This window comes from Etheostoma spectabile, chromosome 20 (assembly GCF_008692095.1).
Source record: "Etheostoma spectabile isolate EspeVRDwgs_2016 chromosome 20, UIUC_Espe_1.0, whole genome shotgun sequence".
In the NCBI taxonomy this organism is placed as follows: domain Eukaryota; kingdom Metazoa; phylum Chordata; class Actinopteri; order Perciformes; family Percidae; genus Etheostoma; species Etheostoma spectabile.
In genome coordinates, this window is record NC_045752.1 from 18,997,560 (window position 1) to 19,010,580 (window position 13,021).

A 13,021-nucleotide genomic window follows, 5' to 3' on the forward strand; every position below is an offset into this window, starting at 1 on the left:
TCTTGTATATATATATATATATATATATATTCTATTATTTGTTCTTTTACTTTCTCTATTTCTCTGTACAGTTTTGTTCGTCTACTTCTACTACTGCCTTCTGATATTTCTACAACCAAATTACTCCCTGGGTATCAATAAAGGTTTATCCTATCTTATGACAACTAGCGTTTATTGGATCTTGCAGATAAGAAACCAGGGGAATAAAGGGATGAAACTAATTTGAAACACAGTTTTGGGTTCAGTGCCTTGCTGTTTGGTAGTGTGTTGCACCATAGTTATAATACCCGCCATTCTCCAGCGGCCAACTAGCAGCTGGAATCCATCGTCTTGTCAATGCCAGGAATCAAAACACACAGCTTTTAATTAATACTTAGACTTTTAACCTCAGTGAGAAGCTGGCACCCTGTTGCAATGACCAGCTGACTGCTAACAGTCTGTATCTTATTAGGTTAGATTGGCGAGGGGGGTGAAGGCCGACGTAATGGATCCCTGTGTTAGAGCAGGTCATCTTCCAGCTGGTCCAGCTGAATAAACCCTGGGATTTCTGCGCATTAGCAAGTCCAGGACCCAGTGGACAGTCCAATCAGCCTCCGGTTTCATGCAGCATCCCTGCTCTGAACTGACACACTGTGTAGATAGATAGAGATATGTGTATTCACAAGTGCTCTAACCATCTCACATATGTTAACATAGTGTGGATCAACGGCAGTTCATTTCCAGGAACATGTTCCTTGCCTTTCGCTCTGTGTGTGTTGCCGTTATCAAACTCTATTCGCTTTGAAAAACGACGTACTTCGAGTTAGCACGCTACATGCTGAAAATGAAAAGTTTTAAAGAAAGTTAGGCTCGTGCAACGAGTACGTTATGTTGTCCTCCTGGCCTGACAGTTCCTAAATACTGAACCTATTCTGCATATTTTTTTTTTTTTACACAAACACCCCCTTCAGTTGCCAGGACCAGCATCGATTAACGTTGGTACTCTGCTCTGCAATCCAATGGATGCATTTGCAAGATGACCGTGCAGAGCATTGAGACAATGAATGGGACATCAAAACTCATTTGTTCCCCTTTATTCACTCACATGCAATTATAATTACACTAACATATGTAGGCCCACAGTATTCATCCTTTAATATATGTTAAATATCAATAGTGAAAGCGAAACTAATCACACTTTCTGGCTGACTTGAAAAGCTGTGTCCCTGAACGAATGTTCCCCGTGTGTGCGCTAGACAACGAATAAACACACACACCCGCCTGTCGGCCCGCCCGCACGCACAGCAACTTAGTCTTAGTCTTAACAACCCGTTTGTCTTCAAATTTCCCCACTTTGTACACACAGATGTCTTGTGCGTCAGTGAGACGATGAGGGGACAAAGTGGTGGTTAGGAATGAGAAAGGGCTGCACACCCTGCGCTGTTATTGGCTGGTGGTTACACACCAAAGCCCAAAGGCTCTTTGCTGTCGCCCATAAAACATCCCGCACACAGAAAAATAACAAGAAAGGACAAAATCCAGGCAGAGGGCAGGGTCTCTGCAGATAGAGACACCACCACACACTACTGGTGGGTCATAAGTGATGATTTAGAGGGATTATTTTTGTATTAGTCCATACATGTGTTGTGAAATCCTGCATATTATACCTTTATGGTAATGTAAATACATGAAAAATGTCAAGATGAAGTCAAGAATTCGAGGAAGAAGTTAGCACTGTGCATATAGACATGCGAGCCATGTAGGTGAGGACGTCCAAGTCTCTTTGGACCTGTAGGAGCTGTAGAGGCCAGTGCCCAGGGCCTACAGCTAGGAATGTGTCTTTTCACTTGCCCAGTAGTGAGTGTGAGTAATCCAATCTGTGTACAAAGAGGGGCATAAAACCAAGGCAAAGCATATAAAGAAACAGCAAAACATATAAATGAGACAAACAAAATTTATTGTTTCTCTGATACCAGTTGTCCATAAAAAAAACATCTGTTTTGAAGTTCACATGTTTGCACAGGAATGCATTCTCCATTACTCTGCTGGCACCATATTTCATAGCCAAGTTAAACTTGGCATTCACTTCAGTATCGTTTTTCAGTCACAAGCTTTGTGAAGATTTACCTTTCAAAGCTTTAAAGCACAGGAACACAGGATTTTGTTTTGGAAGAAACACATGTTTTTTTTTTAGGATTTTTACATAGAAACACACACATTCTTTACAGTGTATGGTCTATGAAACTTCAAATGTGATATGTAAAGAAAACATGTTGCAACCATTGTTCCTTCCTCCATCCTCTTAAAATTCTCTTTCCATATAACCTGACACCATGTGTTTCATTATAAAATGTTCAGAATAAATTCAGCGTTCTGTATAGTGACACCCAAAATTTGACCCTAAAGTGGAAATTTTTCTCAAATATCTTGTGAAAACCTACTTCCACTCAATTGTTTTGGTGCTTGAAATGAGTTTACAAAAGTCTTGGGTTTACAAAAGTAGCGTAATATTGGAACGACATAGCAAATAAACGTTTAAAATGATTTTTTTTAATATTGCCTTTTGAGTAGGAGTGTTGTCAAACCCTCGCTGGAGCATTGTTTGTCCTCAGAGGGTTAAACTGTAACACCTGAGAGGTTGACAGATATTTACCCCTTTGACAGTGAAGGGTAATGGGTGACTTGAAAAATTTGCCTGAAGACGGTGTATTACTATTAAACTTTACATATTTTTTGCAAGTTAGATATAGAGTGTGGGAGTTTCTATGCTACTTTTTACCTGCTTGTCCCCCTCCCGACACACCTGTCTCACGTTGCAGATGTGCAAAGTCTTTTTCTGTACTGAATGTGCTTTGACAAATACTATGAATTCATTATGTATTCATGAATTTGTTGATTTATTACGGAACAAAGACAGATAAACATTGTCAGTTGCAGAAGCAGTGTCGGATGTACTGTACATTTGTATGTAACGGTGAGGAGGAAGAATTATTTCAACTCTTTAATGTAGGAAACGTTATTTATGTGCACCTCACTCCTACATACATCCGTCCTCTTTCTTTCTTTCTTTCTTTCTTTCTTTCTTTCTTTCTTTCTGGGTTGGGTATATATTCTAGTCTGTTGACTGTGTTGAGGATGTCAGAAACGCTGATTAAAGGGGTTGGTGGTATAATGGATGCTGATGTAGTGGTTGACGATGGTCATTGTTGATTATATTGGGTCAGCTTTGTAGGCTGACATGCACTTTTCCTACCCTATGTAGGTTACTTTGACGCCGCTATCCATGCACCTTGTCCTGGTGTTTATCTGTCCTCGTACTGTTCCAGTGGTGTTCCAGTTGCATTGTGCGCAAAACTTGTATGTATTTATGTGTCTTGTACGTGTTTATACTTGATGCACACCTAACTTCCCTTGCTTTAAAAACATTTTTTCAATTAAAATTAAATTTAAAATTCTTTAAATCAGCCTGCTCCCATGCAGGTCAGACTGCGTGTGAGTTGCCGTTGGTGCAGGTTTGGACCCAAAAGCACAGTGTAACAAATTTAAAGGACAATTTACAGTAACTTACTGGCAACAATTGGCCAACAAGTTACTGTGAATTATTTTCACAGTAAAGGAACCGTATTGCAATTGAACAACATAAGATAAAAAAGTAAAAATAGAGTAGTTTACTTTATTATCTACAGTACTACAGTGGCTGTATTGTGATTTTTTTTCAGTAATGCTTTGACCACTGTGATTTCAACTGTAATACTTAGACTACTGTGATGTTGTCATGTTGACAAGGTTGTAATATAAACTTTATAGCATTTTACTCTAAAAATCACATAAAGTAATGTTACTGTGAAATCTAAAGTCTAAAGATTTCACAGCCGTTATTTACAGTGCAGGCAGGACACAGGAACTAATAATTTAACTATTCATTGTCCAAGGAACACAACCTGGGCAAACTGGAGCAAATCCCAACAAACAAACCGACAAAGACCAGACAGGTAAAAATACCCATGGAGCCAATAAACATGGAGCAAATCACAAGACAAGGAGCAGCTAGAGCGGGTAGGGAACAGAAATAACGAGGGAAACACTGAGTGAGAAGACAACGAGGCCTGGCAACACAAGGCAGGCAGATGAGGCAAGACACAAAGGGTGAACGAGGGAAAGACACGCAGGTCTACAGAAACACAAGACCACAATGGAAAAGCACAGACAATTCACAATAACAAGTAAAAAAAACAAGGAACATAAAAAGAAAACCCCAAGTCCCTGGAAACACTATATAACATTAAATTAAAGGGCAAAGTGTCACAATAAACCAATGGCCACAGAGCAGGACCGTGACAGGAATAAGCAAAGTGGAGAAACAGCACAAAACTAAATAACACAACAATCGAGACTTCTTCTCTGGATTTGGTTTCCTTGTTGTCCTCGGGTCAAATTTGACCCGTTTTCAGAGTTTCTGTATCAGAACAATAGGTTACTTAAAACCAAATTGCTTCAATTTGCTTCTTTTAAATTGTTCGTCAGTATAATTCATCATTTGTGCGTTTTGTAACTCAGAAAGTAGGTATAAGTTAATATTAATGAGGTTTATTGACCATGAATTCCAGAAATAAGTGTACGACCAGTGGTAATAGGTTGGAACGAAGTTGGTCTAGACGATGTAACATAGAATAGGGTGATAATGTATACTGAACAGACAAAACAGAAGGGGGACAACATAAGGGTTTTAGATTTCCCCATTTTAAGACAATAAAAGAAGAAACTACACAGTCATTTTCTTTTATTTAATGTATTTGTCTGGTAATTAAATGAAAATTTAAATAAACAGCTAAATGACACAAACCTAATAGAAGATGCAGACCAGTGGCATCTGCATGGCTTTTATTTTTTATATACAAAGTACATGAATTGGGTGGTAACTACCTAGTCTATATCCTTATATCCACTTCCAGGATTGCTCCGGCGCTGCAGGGAATTCTACCGGATGCATTGCACCAGATTCTGTTTCCTTCCACTTTCTTTGTGTTGGAATTTCAAATTTGGTGGATTTCTGAGGACTATGGTTACCTGGTCCTCAGATCTCGGCAGGGTAAATCCAGTCAGCTAACTAGACTATCTGACTATCTTTTCTCTTGCACGACTATTTTACAGCGGCTCCGCCCTTGATGATTGTGATTGGTTTGAAGAAATGCCATTAAACCCAAGCATGTTTTCCTCCCATCCCCGAAAGCCATGTAGAGTAACCTGACCCTCCTTCAGCATGCTTTGGAAGAGGGTCTCCCCTAACTCCCTCGTCTTTACCTTAATTCATAGTTTTACATCTTTGTATAATTCTCACTAACAGTTCTGTGCCTGGGGTTAGGAAAGCATCCTTTGAAACGTGTATTCAGTTTTTTTAGTTTTTTTGTAAAGCAAAATACTGTTGATCCCTATAGCAACGGGGTCACCCTCCACAGCAACACACTATACTCTACTAACAGCCCCTCTCACATATCAACACAAAGAGGAGAACCACAGTGTCAATGTTTAACACCTCTGATGTTTACTTCAAAGGCTGCAGTGGGGAGGACGTGGGTTTAGGTTAAAGATAATGCTACCTACACAGGCATCTGTTTGGACAGAAAACAAGGCATTGTGGGAACACAAGCGGGGCTTGGCCTGAGGCATTTGCTTTACTTCCTGCTGGGAGATAAGATGAGAACAAAGTGTTAAGAGTCGGTCAACAAGGTTAAGTAACAAGATCTGCTCACAAACCAGAAAAACAAAGGCATTAGAAACCCACTTGGTGGCTGTGTGTGTGTTCTAATACACTGTAGATGAATTACTGCGTGTTGGTGTGGAGGGTCACTGGTGCAGGCTCAGAACACATGAGCAAAATGATCTGTGACTACAGTACAGGCATTATGTAACAAGACCCCACACAAATTGCAACAGAAACTCTTTCAACAATTTTAGTCTCATTAAAGTCTCTTATATCACATACAACATAAAGTCCTAAGAAATCCAAGAGTTGGAAATGATTGAAATATACTGAAACACCATTATTTATGCCTCATTTGCATAATTAAACGTAAAAGTTGAGAAAACTTGTATTACAAAAAAAATGATTATCTTAATGTACTGTAAGTAACAGCCCGTGGAATGGTCACGTTATTTAATCTATTGATTCATGTGTAGGTCACGTTAATTTTAAAGTAACGTATTTCAATGGGAAAGCCTATTTCTTGAACACAGAACCTTTACGGGAGCGAGTAGTGTTGAAAAGCCAAAAATCCATGGAGGGAGGTATGGCGGGGTGGTGGATGGGTCAAACAACACAGGACTCTCAGCCTGGGGACCGGGGATTGTGTCCCACGTGTTGAGTACCGAAACCTGGTTCCAATATTTGAACCAATTCCAAAACGACTGACATCTACCGAACGTAATGAGAACACAGGTTTCAGTGCCACATAAATGCCTGAGCTGCACTCTAGGGCTCTGAAACGCATGCTACAGTCAACAGAAGCATCATGTGACGCTAGTTAACATTACACTTACATTAAAGTTAGCCTATGTTTGCTAGTAGCTGATTTAAACACAGTTAAAACGCTAAATGGTCTAAACTGGGACTGTATTTTACTCAAGAGGATTCCAACACCGGGACGTACAACAGTCTGCAGCTAAAGACACAGTGTGGCCCGAAATGTTGCAGAATTTCTTTTAAACGTTTTCAGTACTTGTGTGTGTTTAATTGTGTGGAGAAGTATGCAGCTGTTATGTAATAACCACACACGGCACGTGATCCTCAATCGTCAAAAGGGATTTCACAAACTGATCAGAGTAACATATACATATACTGTACATATATATGTATATATAAACAGATCCTGGCAGAAGTATAGACAGCACACGGGTGTCTGTGATATTCAGCCATCTACATGTAAGATAACACACACTTGTTATAAGTGAGTTGAAAGCCTACTTTTGATAAGCTCCGCTGTATTTCTCATGGATTTACTTTCCCTGCAGCATGTCTTTGTTGGGGAATTCTCTGGGACTAAGCAAACAAGACGGAGGAAGACAAAAGTGATTAAAGTGAGAGAAAGAGGCGAACAGGAGTTCTCCCCATTTCCTGCAGTGGTCGAATCTTTTGAACTTTGGCTCTGGAGGAAAAGAAGAAAGCAGGGAGGGAAATGTAAGAGAAGACAGGGAAGGAAGAGACGATTACACACAGACACACACACAGACACACTCAGGCATGTGTGTTTTATGGCCGTTGGAGGGGCAGTAAATAGCGGCCTGTTGTGCTGTGTGGATGGAGAGCATCGAGACCTTAAGACCAGATGTCTGAGTTCACAACACATATATGCACGCACACACACACACACACTTACACACACACCTCTCAAAAGTTTCATTAAAAAGATGTATAGAACTCAACTAACCATCAGTAGCTTCTTGATTGAGCCAGTTTATGTGTGTATGTGTGTGTGTGTGTGAGCGTGTGTGTGTGTGTGTGTGTGTGTGTGTGTGTGTGTGTGTGTGTGTGCTGCCAATAACTGCTGCTCATCCTCACCACAGCTGCCTCTCATTCAAGTGCAGATCAGGGTGCAAACTTTGCAATCACTGCGGCTGAGACGTGTTTACTCCTGAGCCACTTCCCAGAACTTATCTAATATATTATCAAGCTTGCCAAACCCTGCGGCCCGAGCGAATTCAAGCGAATGCAGGCAGGGCATGAAACCAGACCCTGGAACAAAACTGCGCCTGTGTCATTGGCTCGGACCCGAAGGCTTGACAGATGTCAAGGATTTCTGTAAGCAAATATTTTAAAGGTATTTAGAGTGTTTGCAGGGCCTTATAAAAGGTGTTAAGGACGAGAGTTTGCACGGCTCAAGCAGAGAAGTCAGTTTTTCTGTCACGTTGGCTGCCATTTACTGCACTAATGGTATCTTGGATCAGTACGATAACTGGCTAATTAATGCCAGCTGATAGCTGCCGGAAGACCCGTAAAGACCCAATTTAGTCCAGGATTAAATGGTGAATGTGAACAGAGAAGCTCAACATTTACTGTGCGTTAATAGTATAAATGCTGAGCCAAGCTCGATTTACAGATGTTTTCAGTTTTACAGTCGCAGTATCTCAGCTTTAAGAATGTACTTTCATGCATTTCCCTAGACCAGCCTTCTGTGAAAAAAACCCATTGGTTTCTTACAATATAATGCAAGGAATCAGTATTCCTATTAAGTCCTCCACCCTTCCTTCGACAGCTGTTTTGCCCAATCTTACTCTTTATTTGTCAATCTTGTGTTAATAAAGAACTACTTAAACTAAAAAAATCCATGTACTTTGGGTCTAACCCTTGTGTTTGCTTCCTGTCAACCGTGCAACTTTACTTTTCTGTGTAAAAATGTAATCTTTTTTTCAATGTTTTGGTCCTCTTTTTTTTGACACTTTTGTTGTTTTTCCCGACGTTTTGGAAATGTTTGGACGTTTTAGTCCGTTTTTGGTCCCTTCTTCTGATGTTTTTTCTGATTTTTTTTCGGCACTTTTTCTGATGTTCTTTTATCAATAGTTTTTCAATAGCTGTGACATTGACTACAACACCCAAATTCAATGAAAGTAGTGAGGTGATCATTTAATTGACTTGTTATGAGCGTTGTAGTGAACCATCCACGTTATTTCTTTTGACAATTTGGTTGCAAGAAACCCAAATTTCTGATTGACAATTTGTCAAATATGACCCGAGGACAAAAGGACGGTTAATCAACAACTTTTGATGCATAAGAAGATTGCTGAAAAGCATTCATGCGGTTAATATCTGTGGGCATGTCTTCTCATTTACATACAGATGTGTGACACCGGATCGTATGCCTACAGTGGGGAGTGTGTGGTAGAGTGAGCGTACAAAGACAGACAAAGAGTCTCCCCACGGGCCGACGGCTGCAGGTAAAGTTAACCCTCTCCCCGATTTCATGTTCATGGATCTAAGATTTATTTCGACAATGCACATTAATCAACATTTCTGTAAATTAGACGGAATTTTCAACTGTAGTCTTGGTTACCTAGCATGCATGTCTTTATGTTGGCAGGACACTGGAGCACCCGAAGGAAACTAGCCAAACACAGGGAGAACATGCAAACTCCACATAGAAAGGCCCTACCCGGGCCAGGGGGGGCGGCACTATCTGCAGGGCCTGCTTGTTGTGGGGCAGCCGTGCTAACCACTGATCAACCCTACCACAGACAAGTAGAACCCGCAAATGAGTAAGGGGAAATGCAACGCCACCGATCCAAGACAGACCAATCCCAGTGGTTGCTACGACGTGAAGTCACTGCAAAAAAGGGGTGTCTAAAAACAAGACAAAAACACCAAATCTGAGGGAAAAGGTACTCAAAACAAGTGGAATATCTGTCCATGCAAAGAGATAATATCATAATAACTTGACAAGCTGGCTTGATTTAACATTATAGTGTAAAGTTGAATACTTAAAATAAGAATTTCACTCTTAAAAAACAAGATAAATGATCTAACCATAATCTAAGTTTTTTCATTTTGATAAGAACCAAATAATTTGCAGTGTGGGGATCTGCACGTCAGGTAACAACCAATCTTATTTGCAGCACAAAACGGATGACAGTCATCAATGCACTGTCTGCCTGAATTGTCTGTCTGGTTGTTCTAAAATAGACATCAAATTCATTAAAAGAAGCAAACTTTCAATATTAGTTCTGGACCTAGTTATCACATTAAATGAAAACCCCAAAACTGCTTTTCATTTTGAGGGGTTGAACATATCCTGAGCCTGTGACGGAATCACTAATTCATGACGGATGTAGCCTGGAGGCTCATCTATAAGTGTATGACAAATGTCTGAGCGTGACGCTTGCCATCTGTCTTTCTGCATGACAGCTCTCGGAATGTAAAGCTCAAAGACCCTAATGGCCAGACGTGGTGAAGCAATTATTAATTCATAATTGACTCAGTCCGATTGGGGGTTAGGAGGGGGAAAGCATGGCCAAACACATGTAGACCACATTTGATCCACATGATGCAGGGAGGGACACATGTGTGTAACCGAACGGTGTCCACACTCTGACTCACTTTTTGACGTTCTATCAAATTTTCGGTATAAAAACAGAATAGATCACCATGTAATTGTTTTCAGTTAATTTAATGGGGCAGGGCTAAACTATATTCTCAGCCTTCTCACGGTGTATCGCTTTAACTGTTTGCTTTAGCGCTGTCTTGACAAGAGTTGGCAAACAGAAAACCAAAACCAGTGAATTAGCCATGTGCTAATTCTTTCTTTCCAATGTGTTGTCGATTTAACCCTTGGGTTGTCTTCCCCTCAAAATTGAAAGTCAACACTTTTTTTGACGCTTTTTAATCGATGTTTCTAACTTTTCTTATGTTTTTTTCCCTTTTTTCCAACACGTTTTTTTCAATCTTTGTCACATTTTTTGATGTTTAACACTACTAAACACGAAAACTAATTAACTTTAGTTCTACAGTTAGTTTTGGAATTTATTGTCAATAAACCTCATTTATAGGAAAATATACCTAATATTTGAGTTGGAAAAGCAGAAATTGGGAATTATTTCGACTAAAATTAAAGGAATGGATGTTGATGGGTAATCACGGACTGGAACATGTCAACTTTTACTCACTAATATTTTAAAACCACTTCAATTTGTTTTTCAAATGCTGTAAAATGAATGAAAGTAGAGATTTGTACTTGCCAAAGAGCGTTGTGTGGAGTTATTTTGGGGAATTTAAAAGGACATTGTTATGTGAAAACGGATCAATTTGACCTGAGGACAACATGAGGGTTAAAACACCTGGACCATGCAGCCACATTTCTGGTTTTCTTCAACCTTAATTCTGTTTTTTTACTGTTAAGTTACTGTTCTGTCATCAAATATTTGGCTTCAAACTCTACTGAACTAAAACGCCAATGTGACAATAAAATGAGACATGATTGATTGTAGCTAGGAAATTTTGCAGGCAAGTGGAAGTGGAAGAGACTTGTGTGAAATGTTTTTTTTTTTTTTAGTATTTATCTAATTATCTAACACATGGGATGAAACTGGTGTCATAGGAGAATGGTGGAAGACGCAGATGGGAATTGACAGGCTAAAGGCTGCTGGGTAAGATTTCTACACACGTGCAAGGGTATGTGTGCACGTGTACTGTACTCACTCAGGCCTCGTCTGCAGAGTAAGCTCGCTAAGCTCTGGTTTTCCTGCGGGGAAGTGTGTGTTAAGCCCGTGTTTTACAGCCAGCAGAGTTAGCAGATTCTGCTAAAAGTCCCTGCTGTCTCTGAGTGAGACAAAACTTAACCTTCCTCTTGTCCTCCGATCAAATTTGACCCATTTTCAAAAAGTTTTTATACCAGAAATGTGGGTTTCTTTCAACCAAATTGTCAAAAATAAATAACATGGATTGCTCCATAAAACGCTCTTCACAAGTAAAAAACCTGATCAGTTCACTACTTTCATCGTTTCATACAATTATATTGCATTTGAAAAATAAGATGTATGAACAAAGCACGGCATCAATCGACAAAAAACTTTGAAAAGAGTGAAAGAAACATTGGGAATAGCGACAAAAACAAGTTTTAATTTGAAACGTTGACCCAGAAAATCAAAACGTTGCATGGTCGACGGGAAGACAACACGAAAGACAACAGAAACATGAGTTTGAGAATTCAGAATGAAACAAAATTTATAATAAAAAGTCTATGGACACCTTTGTGGGTGCAACACACATTGTTAAGCCACATCAATTAAATAACTTGACACTTAAAATAGCATTAAGGCAACAACACAGAGCTGTAAAAACAAGATAAACTCCTCCGCGGCTGGAGCACAAACACACATATTACAGCAAAGAAGAGACTGCACAGTACTTACACACACATAATGACTAGGTTCAACTCTCCACTTATTCATTCTCAATGCATAGTATAACCAGTCCACTCGGCCTGTCTGTCCCACTGGGCTCCTTAAATTCAAGATGTTTTGAGCTTGAGTCACATTAGGGATTATGAAAAGCCTAACACACTTCACTGAGGGGGAAAGTTGCTCAGGATGCAGAAATCACTGCTGAAGGATGCACTTTAGCATTTAGTGTTTTAGACAGAACCAGCTTCTTAGCGTGCTCACTGGGTGGTGCATGATTATTGGGGGGGTTCGCACGCCTGGTAGAGTGTGCGCCCCATGTGCTCAGTCCTTGTCACAGCGGCCGCAGGTTTGACTGCGATGAAGCCCTATTTTCAGATTTTGGAGGTCAAAAACTGAGACTCGTTCAGTCATACGTTTTTTTTAAAGCATTATTTACCCAGGCAAGTCATAAAGAAGACATTTGTATTTACAATGGTGGCCTGGCAAACGGCAAGGCCTCTCGATTGCTAGGTGTGGATTTGGAAAAATCACTAAATATTTAAAAGCCACTTTAAAATGTAACATCCCATCTGCCAAGGTCAAAGCAGTCCGCCTAGGGGAAACACTTCTCCTTGTAAATCTTAATAAAAGAATGTGCATCACAGCAAGCAGTGAAAACGGATGAAAGACTGTGGTTATAGGGTCTGTGAAAGGGTAGTCTATATCCATGAGCTTCCAATTCCGGGATTGCTCCGGTCCCGATGAGAAATGCCTGTGTGCCTTATGATGATCACTGAGTGGCCGTCAGTGTTTACTTTGGGATTTACTGCCATGTCACTGTGTGGGCCAAAAGTCCAGCTGCAAGGCATATTAACGGGGAGACATAATTGTCTTTACGTAGTCCATATAGAACTTTTCAGGTCAAGAGCAAGAAGTTGTTTCCATGAGAATAAAGCATGAAATATACGCCCGATAAGTCAGATTTCCAACTGTAAGTATAAATCACCAGACATTTACTGTCTCCATTCAGTAGTTTGTCATGAAAAGATGTGTTTGTCTGCTCTCTGGCAGGTTATCCAACGAGGTCCTGAGCAGCTCATAGAGCTCAAAGGCCACCATTTACCAGAGACTAACCACCCTGAACACACACACACACACACACACACACACACACACA